At 35.4% G+C, this 10,463-nt stretch overlaps 1 long non-coding RNA gene across 1 annotated transcript; it reads left to right on the plus strand.

Annotated features, from left to right (window-relative positions):
• Positions 1-2,515: 2,515 nt before the first annotated feature.
• Positions 2,516-10,463, plus strand: LOC131524613 (uncharacterized). The gene is made up of 4 exons (XR_009267026.1): positions 2,516-2,692; positions 3,166-3,283; positions 4,118-4,362; positions 10,266-10,463. It is a non-coding gene; the product is annotated as an uncharacterized LOC131524613 (long non-coding RNA).

Raw genomic sequence — 10,463 nt, forward strand, 5'->3', positions numbered from 1 at the left:
GTTAGCTGCATAAAGACACCTGTCCACCCCATACAATCAGTAAGAATCCAACTACTAACATGGCCAAGACCAAAGAGCTGTCCAAAGACACTAGAGACAAAATTGTACACCTCCACAAGGCTGGAAAGGGCTACGGGAAATTGCCAAGCAGCTTGGTGAAAAAGGTCCACTGTTGGAGCAATCATTAGAAAATGGAAGAAGCTAAACATGACTGTCAATCTCCCTCGGACTGGGGCTCCATGCAAGATCTCACCTCGTGGGGTCTCACTGATCCTAAGAAAGGTGAGAAATCAGCCCAGAACTACACGGGAGGAGCTGGTCAATGACCTGAAAAGAGCTGGGACCACCGTTTCCAAGGTTACTGTTGGTAATACACTAAGACGTCATGGTTTGAAATCATGCATGGCACGGAAGGTTCCCCTGCTTAAACCAGCACATGTCCAGGCCCGACTTAAGTTTGCCAATGACCATTTGGATGATCCAGAGGAGTCATGGGAGAAAGTCATGTGGTCAGATGAGACCAAAATAGAACTTTTGGTCATAATTCCACTAAACGTGTTTGGAGGAAGAAGAATGATGAGTACCATCCCAAGAACACCATCCCTACTGTGAAGCATGGGGTGGTAGCATCATGCTTTGGGGTGTTTTTCTGCACATGGGACAGGGCGACTGCACTGTATTAAGGAGAGGATGACCGGGGCCATGTATTGCGAGATTTTGGGGAACAACCTCCTTCCCTCAGTTAGAGCATTGAAGATGGGTCGAGGCTGGGTCTTCCAACATGACAATGACCTGAAGCACACAGCCAGGATAACCAAGGAGTGGCTCTGTAAGAAGCATATCAAGGTTCTGGCGTGGCCTAGCCAGTCTCCAGACCTAAACCCAATAGAGAATCTTTGGAGGAGCTCAAACTCCGTGTTTCTCAGCGACAGGCCAGAAACCTGACTGATCTAGAGAAGATCTGTGTGGAGGAGTGGGCCAAAATCCCTCCTGCAGTGTGTGCAAACCTGGTGAAAAACTACAGGAAACGTTTGACCTCTGTAATTGCAAACAAAGGCTACTGTACCAAATATTAACATTGATTTTCTCAGGTGTTCAAATACTTATTTGCAGCTGTATCATACAAATAAATAGTTAAAAATCATACATTGTGATTTCTGGATTTTTTTTTAGATTATGTCTCTCACAGTGGACATGCACCTACGATGACAATTTCAGACCCCTCCATGATTTCTAAGTGGGAGAACTTGCAAAATAGCAGGGTGTTCAAATACTTATTTTCCTCACTGTATACCCAAAAACTTATAAAACCTAAACAAAAACTCAAAACTTTACAAAACATGGTGAAAACATGTGTCAGATGACTCTTAACAAGCATGCAAAGTTTCATAGAGATCAGACCATAGGTGGAGCTATAACAGTTAAAAAGGTTTCAAAAACACAAGATAAATGTAAATGATACTATGGTAAATGGCCTCAAATTGCTAAAAGTTGCTCATATATTCACACAAACACTATATCTTCATAGCATACGATAGATCCTCTCATTCTGATCAACTTTGCCTCTAGGATCACTGCTGTCAATCAAACTGTTCTTTAAGTATTTGAGATTATAAAAAAAAAAAAACTACTTTTGTGAACTAGCCCTCGGTTTCTAGACTCTCTAGGTCAATTATTATCAAAAAATGTTAAACATATGCATTTGGACAACTGTAAACCTGTCATTTTATAATATGTTCTTTACATAGTGTACCCAAAGGCCTTTAATTCCAAAAAGAAAGCCTAAAACTTAAATAAACGTAAACATAAAAAAAAATGCATCATTTCATTCTAAACAAGCAAGCAAAATTTAAAATTGGGCAAAAAATAACACTATAACAGTTATAAAGGTTAAAACACAGTGTTGTATGAGAAATTGCAATTTATAACCACTAGATGGCAGTAGAAGAACACTAATGGGCTTTTTAAATTTTAAAACAGTACTGTTCATATGTTTACGTATGAATTCATACAAACTTAAACATTATGAAATCACTGTTATAACATTTTAAATCTCATTGAGTCAAAGTTTACCATTTTGTTCATACAGACATAACAGTTTTTACAATTTTGCCAGATTATGATTACAGTGAAACCTGAAAATGACATATAAACTCTTAAAAAGAGAAGACTTGCAATACGTGTTGTGTCACCTATCACTTATTTCAAATATCTATATCTGCAACAAAATGTGTGTGCATGCATGTCTGTGTACGTGTGTGTCTGTGTGTGTAAATTTGCTTATAGAGTATTAATATGCTAGTTTAATCATTTAATTTCAGTGTGTGTGTGTGTATGTATCTTGTGTGTCTGTGAGCCTGTTCTCCATTTTGAATGTGTTTAACTGTCAGCCATACATTCAGGTTGGCCAAGACCACCTTAAGTGCTTGAACCGCGGTGATCGCTGCTTGCAGCTATATTTATTTCTTGTTTTTGTAAAACACGTCGCCATTACTAAATATAATTAGTTGTTTGAAGTATTCAGACGAAATATTGAATTAAATGATTATGTTAAGTAGAGATAGCTTAATGTGTTAAGTTTCTCTAAGGGGGAGGAGTCCCATTCGAACATGTCTGAGTGAGCGCGCAATGTTTGAAGAGACCTGAGACCAGTTGATGATGCACGCGATGGATTTGTCATCATCATGAAATGGTGAGTGTGTAAATTAGCTTTTTTCTCTTTATCTTTCTGGGAAAATTGATTATCCAAAAGACCGGTCCGATGACAGCGTTACTGTAGTTAAAGCTAAAGTAGTCTTATAGGCACAACTTACTGATCGACGGTTTTTCCCCTGTCGGTTCACAGAAGCTATAATGCTAATATTAAAATCTGTGTTTCTTTTGATTCACAGTTAAGATAAGTTCAGCAAGTGTGTTTCTGCATGTTCAGTTTAGCTGTAATGTTAGCTTTGCATTACCCTTAGCTGCAGTCGTTTAATATCAGCACGTGTGCATGAATTAGCTTTTTGTTAACGCTAGTTTGTCTCCTAGATATATATTCGTAACTATTATTATTTATAATAACTGCAACTGAGTTGTTGAGCTTAAAGTGATGTGCATATGCTAAACATTTATGCTAAAAGTTACAGTTAGTCTTGAAATGTAACTTTTTTTTCTCTGTTTTAGGTGTTCATGGAGTTCTACAGGATTGTGGGCAAGAATCTCAAGCAATCATCTAATTGAGATATTTCAGTCTAAAGAGGGAATGTTGGGCAGCTGTTGACAGCTTTCACAACAAATCAAGGTTGGTCTATATCCATAATAGACTTGCATTGCATTGTTTTTCACAGCTTAAGTAATGAAAATATATCGAAAAAGTTTACAATATTGGTTGTATAATACAATCAAAATTGTGCCTGACTGGTTCTGCTTTCTTGTGATCATTTCTTTCATTTTATTAATAATAATAATAATAATTCTTTACATTTATATAGCGCTTTTCTAGGCACTCAAAGGCTCTTTTAACCTCTTTGGGTGATCTGTTTGTTTAAAGGGTTAGTTCATCCAATATTTGCTCAACCATGTTGTTACAAACCCTTTAAAATAAATTTTTGAAATACAATTTTAAGGATAGTTCACCCAAAATAGAAATTTTAAAGTAACATTTAAACTTTAAACAAGATTTTTTAGCTGAAACTGTGGTCCTTGGTAATTGATATAAAGCAATCAATGGAAATCATCATTTCTGATAGTTAAAAAACTTTTTTTTTTTTTACTCCAAGTGATGGTAGCCATTGACTTGCATTAAATGAATTACCAAGAATCAGAGTTACAGCTAAAAATCTTTAATGTTCTACTGAAGAAAAACTCAGCCACACCTTGGATGGCCTGAGGGTGTGTAAATTAACAGCAGATTATTATTTTTGCGTGAACTTTTTTTTCAATGGAACATCATAGGTTTCTGTCCCTCCATTAAAAGTCTATGCTACCAAAATTTAAATAATCATTGTGAGGAGAGAGAATTTTATTTTTTTGGTGGACTATTCATTTAATTAACTCCAGCAGTTGTAACAAATTGCTTAACATTATTTATGGTTATATAATGAGAAATTTCATGATTGTGCTCTTTCGTTGTTAGGACTCTGATGACGATTACTCATTCCACCACCTGGACATTGGAATCATCCTCATTGAGCATGAAGGTGATGTGCTCTCATCCTCTCTCCGTCTCAATCCAGCCTCATTGAAGATCATCATTGAAGGAGATTTTGTGATGGACAGTATTGAAGACTTGTCAAAAGCTATGTGCATTCTGTATGGACTTACGCACTGCATCTCAACTACCCTAAATCTATGAAGAACACATTCCAGATCATCCAACAGGTACTTCTCATGTTGGGCCACAGTGAACTAAAACCCAGGTTGCAAACTCTGAAAAATTGTCTTACAATGTTAGGAAATGCGAGAAGCTTCCATGAGAAGTCACTTGTGTTCTGCCGTTCAAGACATTAAAGTGTATTCTGTCTCTGCATATTAGTGCTCAGTTAATGTGTGTTCACACAATTCTTCAGCCAAGTTTATAAAGTTACAGAGACTTACCTCTGTTTTAATTTATGCCCAGTTGTTAATGCACATCCAGGCATTTACAAGGGATATAGCATATGTGACCCTGGACCACAAAAGTGGTCAATTTTTCGAAAATGAGATTTATACATCATCTGAAAGCTGAATAAATAAGCTTTCCATTGGTGTATGGTTTGTTAGGATCGAACAATATTTGGCCGAGATTAGTGTTGTCAAAAGACCCGGTACTTTGGTACCAAGTCGGTACTAAAAAAGTGAAAACGTCACGGTACCAGGTTTTTTTAAGTACCGGTGGTACCGAGTACCCGGTCAACAAGTTCTTGACGCGTACGGCCCTATGATTTCCGCGATGCAGAAAACGCAGACGGATTCTCGGAATCCAGTTATAAAAACGGAATTTACAGTTTAGCACGGAATGTCACGGAATTTGTCAAAGTTTGGATGAATTAATCAAAAGTAGGTCATTGCACTTAAATCAAATCGCGACGTGGACTAGTATCTGTAAATATTAAGCCGCAAAAGTCGATTCAAATATGAATCCCGCATGTTCTGCGAGTCTCTGTGCGAGTGAATGAATGGCAGAGACACGCGGTTTTTTCTTTTTTTTTTAACTACACACACTGAAGCGCCCCTGACGCTCGCGGTGATTCATCATCTGCCATCTCAATGAGGACATAAATACATAAACAATATCTACAGAACTGCTCTGAGAGTCCCCTCGCGAGCATTTTACCGTTTCATTTAATAAAACCAGCGTCATATCATATAGCTACACACAGAAATGTAAAGGTATTCACGGCAACCCGTCAAAATAAAAGTTTATCTTAAAGACATTGTGCCAGAAATATAATTATATATATATATATATATATATATATATATATATATATATATAATTTTTAAATTTTCTTCTTTTTAAAATATAATTTTATTTTATTTTTTACAATATTTCTTCCATATTTTAATTTTAATAGTAAATCCCCTTTATTTACCAAAAACAATATAATGTGTTTAAATTTAATTAATTAAAAGACAAATTAAATTTGGGTGAAACTTGTTTACTGTTTTTCATACTTTTATTACTTGTGGAAAAACTTGAAACACCATTTAAATAAAGTATAAAGAATGGCATTGATTTTTGTACATTTTTATTTTTGTTTGACTTTATTATTAAAAATAGTGTGTTTTTTAATTAGCATGTGGTACCGAAATTGGTACCGAGAACCGTAGATTTTGACTAGTATCGGTACCAAATACTGAAATTTTGATACCGTGACAACACTAGCCGAGATACAACTATTTGAATATCTGGAATCTGAGGGTGCAAAAAAATCTAAATACTGAGAAAATCGCCTTTAAAGTTGTCCAAATTAAATTTTTAGCAATGCATATTACTAATCAAAAATAAGTTTTTATACATTTACGGTAAGAAATTTACAAAATATCTTCATGGAACATGATCTTTACTTAATATCCTAATGATTTTTGGCATAAAAGAAAAATTTATAATTTTGACCCATACTATGTATTTTTGGCTATTGCTACAAATATACCACAGCGACTTAAGACTGGTTTTGTGGTCCAGGGTCACATACAGTATATTCTTGAATACTGTGTGTTCATGTTTCTTCTACAAAATAGTTATAATTGTTAACAAGCTGTTCCAAAACTTATTTTTACTTGTCTTGTGGCTGACAAGTTTTATGTATTGTCGTGTTACCATTTCTTTGGTGAACAATTTAAAAAAAAAAAAAAAACACACATTGGTGCATTGAAATCTGTTTTTCTTTTTTCCCCAATTTATTTGAAACTAATTGTTTAATACAATAAATCTCAAAATCTGTCTAATTACATGACATTACATAAATGTATCATTACTTAAAAACATTTGTTAATGTTATTTGCTAATATATATGTTTTTGTAGTTGTAACTTGAAATAGCTATTTTATACAACCTATACTCCAAATAATAATAATTGATGTTAACTAATGATTTTGAGTAAAGACTACTAATGTAAACTTGATTTGTCTACTGCATGAACTTAAGGTTCCAACTTTAGTTTAGTTTCACCCTGTGTAAAAACTAAAATGGTTTAGTGCAACGGGTTTCCACGCGATTTTAATTCGGGTTAAGAGTGCAATGTCCTCGCTGATGCAGGCTTCATCCATGCCCTGCACAAAAACAAAAACGGATAAATGTATGAAAATATGTCCAATTAACAAGGCCTATTGAGAAAAGAATAAACATGAAAAGCAGCCGTAATGACAGCATAGATCTAGACAATGTATAGAGACAAACAGAATATTAGTAAAATAGACCCAAGGGTTCTCAAAGTGGGGTCCTCAACCAATAGCCAGGCCTGCAAATTAATTATTATTATTTTTTTTTTTTAATTATTATTAATTAATTATATTTTCAAGACTATCAAATCATGCATTTTTTTCCGTCTGAAACACGCTGTGATTTTTATTCAAAAGTGAATTATATTGGCAATGTCAAATAATCAAAACACAGACACTTAAATTTTCCTATAGATATAGGTATTTCACATGTCTGTGCATCAAATATTTGCTGTGTTTTGGAACAATTTTGTGATGTGTTCCAGAAAGATGTTCAAAAGACACTTTAACGTTAATTTTTGTCTTGCTGTTATCTGTGTGACCATAAATGACAGAGTATTAAGTTGTTTCCACTGCCATGATGAAAAAAGATCATGATCATGCCAGCACTTCAAACACAAACAACAGTTCTTGCATTGCTAACTTAACATCGCATACTTTCATCATCAATTACTGTAAATGCAGTCAACCAAATACAGAAAAAGTAATATGTTGTTTTTTTTTAAACATTACTTTTGAATTGTTTTTGTTTAACATTTTTGGAACAAAAACTTGTTACAATGCTTTGCCCGCGAGGTGACATGGTCGGTTCACTTAGGTTTGTCGTGGCCACGAGATATTAATTTGTGGGAATGTCATATTAATTAGTGGGAACGTGATATTATGTCATGGCCACGAGATCATTTTGTCGAGGTAACGACATCCTTATGCCGTGGCCTCGAGATGCTATGTTGAGGGAACAACATCCATTTCTCATTCACAAGTTCAATGCGTAAACTAACCTGCGTGACCATAGCAACCCGGGATTAGCAGATATCAGACAAAACATTTTTATTAACAGTAAACATTTAATTTAATATTTGTATATTATTATTATTATGATTATTATTACATTAACTTATGGGGCTATATTTTTATATTTATTGTCATATATGCTTATTTCCCCTTTCAATTTGTGTATCAATTTACCTAGTTAACGTTTTATGTAATTATGCTAGTATTTGCTAGCCTACCATATATTTAGCAAATACTGTGAACACTTGACAACTATGATTGTATTTATGAGTGTGTGACGATAAATGAGTGTGTTGTGTTTTCATTTACAAATGAAACTATGTGAATAACTAATTTCTCAACAAAATATTATAGTATTTATAACTATGGTCTATTAATTAGCCGAAATAAAATGAAATATAGCCTACATAATATTTAAACTGCATTCCAGTAAAAATTCCAGTCAGCATAATCAAAGCTTTATTGGCATGTCGAGCATTTACAGTAGGCTGTTATTTACAATTCAGAACGTTAAGTAAAGAGATCAAAATGAAGGGAAAAAACTAATATCAAAATTTAACCAATAATTGTGTTACGGAGCCGATGAGAGGCGTGCGGATCCATTTGCAAGGCTTTTATTCAGGGACGTGGTCACAAAACAACCAAGGTTCATGCAATGGCAAACAGGTACAACTAAGGCAAGACAAAGAGTAATCCTAGGCCAAGTGTGGGTCTTCGATCAGCCAACAATATCCAACAGGGCAAGGCAGAGAGATAATCCAGGTACACGAGCAATAGTCCAAGCGAGTTACAAACAGAGTCCAAACGGCAAGGCAAAGGGTTAATCCAGGAAACACGGGCAAGAATCAAAACACAAGAAAACAGGCAAGACTGTGACAACTAAGTGGGCTCCGTAGAGTAGTTATCACTAGGAGAGTGATATATGCTATACAATACTCAGTGATCTGAATGAGAACGTCCATGGCTTAAGTAGCATGTCTGATGGGAATCAGATGTGTAATCAGTGCATTCAGCTGTGTGTGTGTCATCAGAGCAATGGATGATGGGAACTGTAGTCCGGGGTGAAGTGCAGTGTAGTGTAGAGTCCATGTGGTGAGCGGGTGACCTCTGGTGGTGAGTGAACGGAAGTTCATAACCCGGATTTGTGACAAATAGGCTAATAATAATGATAATATACAAATATTACGGGAAAAAGACGATCCGTAAATGGATTTACAAGACTGTGGGATGGATAAAAATGTTTTATTGTGGACCTATTTTATTTTATGCACTTTATGTAAAATTTATTCATGATAAACTTCATTTGAATGCTGAGTATAGCACGTAATACAGTCCAGTAGCCATGGTTAATATAATAATTTAATAATGCAATAATTTCTATAATTATTATTATTATTATTATAATTTCTTAATTCTAAATAAAATATTAATGAATCCATCTCTGATAATCCCGGGTTGCTATGGTCATGCAGGTTAGTTTACGCATTGAACTCGTGACCACGAGAAAAATATGTCGTTCCCTCAACATAAGAAGTCTTGGCCATGAGAAATGGATGTTGTTCCCTCAACATAGCATCTCGAGGCCACGGCATAAGGATGTCGTTACCTCGACAAAATGATCTCGTGGCCATGACATAATATCACGTTCCCACTAATTAATATGACATTCCCACAAATTAATATCTCGTGGCCACGATAAAACTAAGTGAACCGACCATGTCACCTCGCAGGCACCGTAGAATCCTGACTACTTTTACGAAAAAGAAGTTTATTCAAGTGTGCTATTAGTGTACTTCCTTTAAACTAAAAATGGGAAAGTATACTTTTAGTTTTCCTTTTTATGTACTTCTCAGAAATGGGCTTTATGGGTAACGCTTTAGATTACAGCCCGCAATGTACCGCGTAATTAAACAGAATTTACAGCATACCTATTTTGTAACTATAGAGTACCTCCACAGTACCTACTCGTAGGTATAAGGGAACAATATGCAACGTTTGGGGAATAAGGGGGGTAATAACCTGTGGAATTATAAAGCATTTATACTGTAAGTATTTTATAACTAAATGGCACCTATTCTGAAATTACGTGTATGTATGACACACAAAGCGCAATTTTCCACGTGAGCATAACTTACAGCTGTACGTACCAGTAGGTAAACAGAAACAATGTGCAAAGTTTGGGGGATAAGGGGGTAATGACTTGGAAAATTAAAAGTATTTATACTGTTAGTATTTCATTAGTAATGTGTAACTATTTTAAGATTATATGGTATGCACGACCTACTGTGTTTGGCAACAATATTATGATTTATAACAAGTTGCCTTATTGTTAACATAAAATATATGATGCAGTATATTTTACACTACATACTGTCAGGAAATCACAGTCACCACAGTCACCACCAACGACACTCACCAGATCACAATCACCTGACTACTGAGCACCGCCACCTGTCTCAGCTCATCAAGAGCACTATATCAACGCACTCCTCACAAGCTGTCACTGTCTGATCTCAAACATTGTATGTTGAACTTACCTGATCCATTTACCTTTGTCTGCATTCTAGTTGTTGCCATGTCCTGATCTTCGTTCTCCACCGTTCCTGTTCTCCAACGTCTCCTCTCTACGTTGTTCCCGTTGGATCCCCTGTATAAGGAAAAAGGATAGATTACACTCAGATAAGACTATCTTGAACATTCCCATATCCCTGCACACTCACCTGGACTCTCCATCTTGCTTCGTTCCCCTGCCTATGTTCAATAAA

Source organism: Onychostoma macrolepis, chromosome 18 (assembly GCF_012432095.1).
Source record: "Onychostoma macrolepis isolate SWU-2019 chromosome 18, ASM1243209v1, whole genome shotgun sequence".
NCBI classification, from domain to species: Eukaryota; Metazoa; Chordata; class Actinopteri; order Cypriniformes; family Cyprinidae; genus Onychostoma; species Onychostoma macrolepis.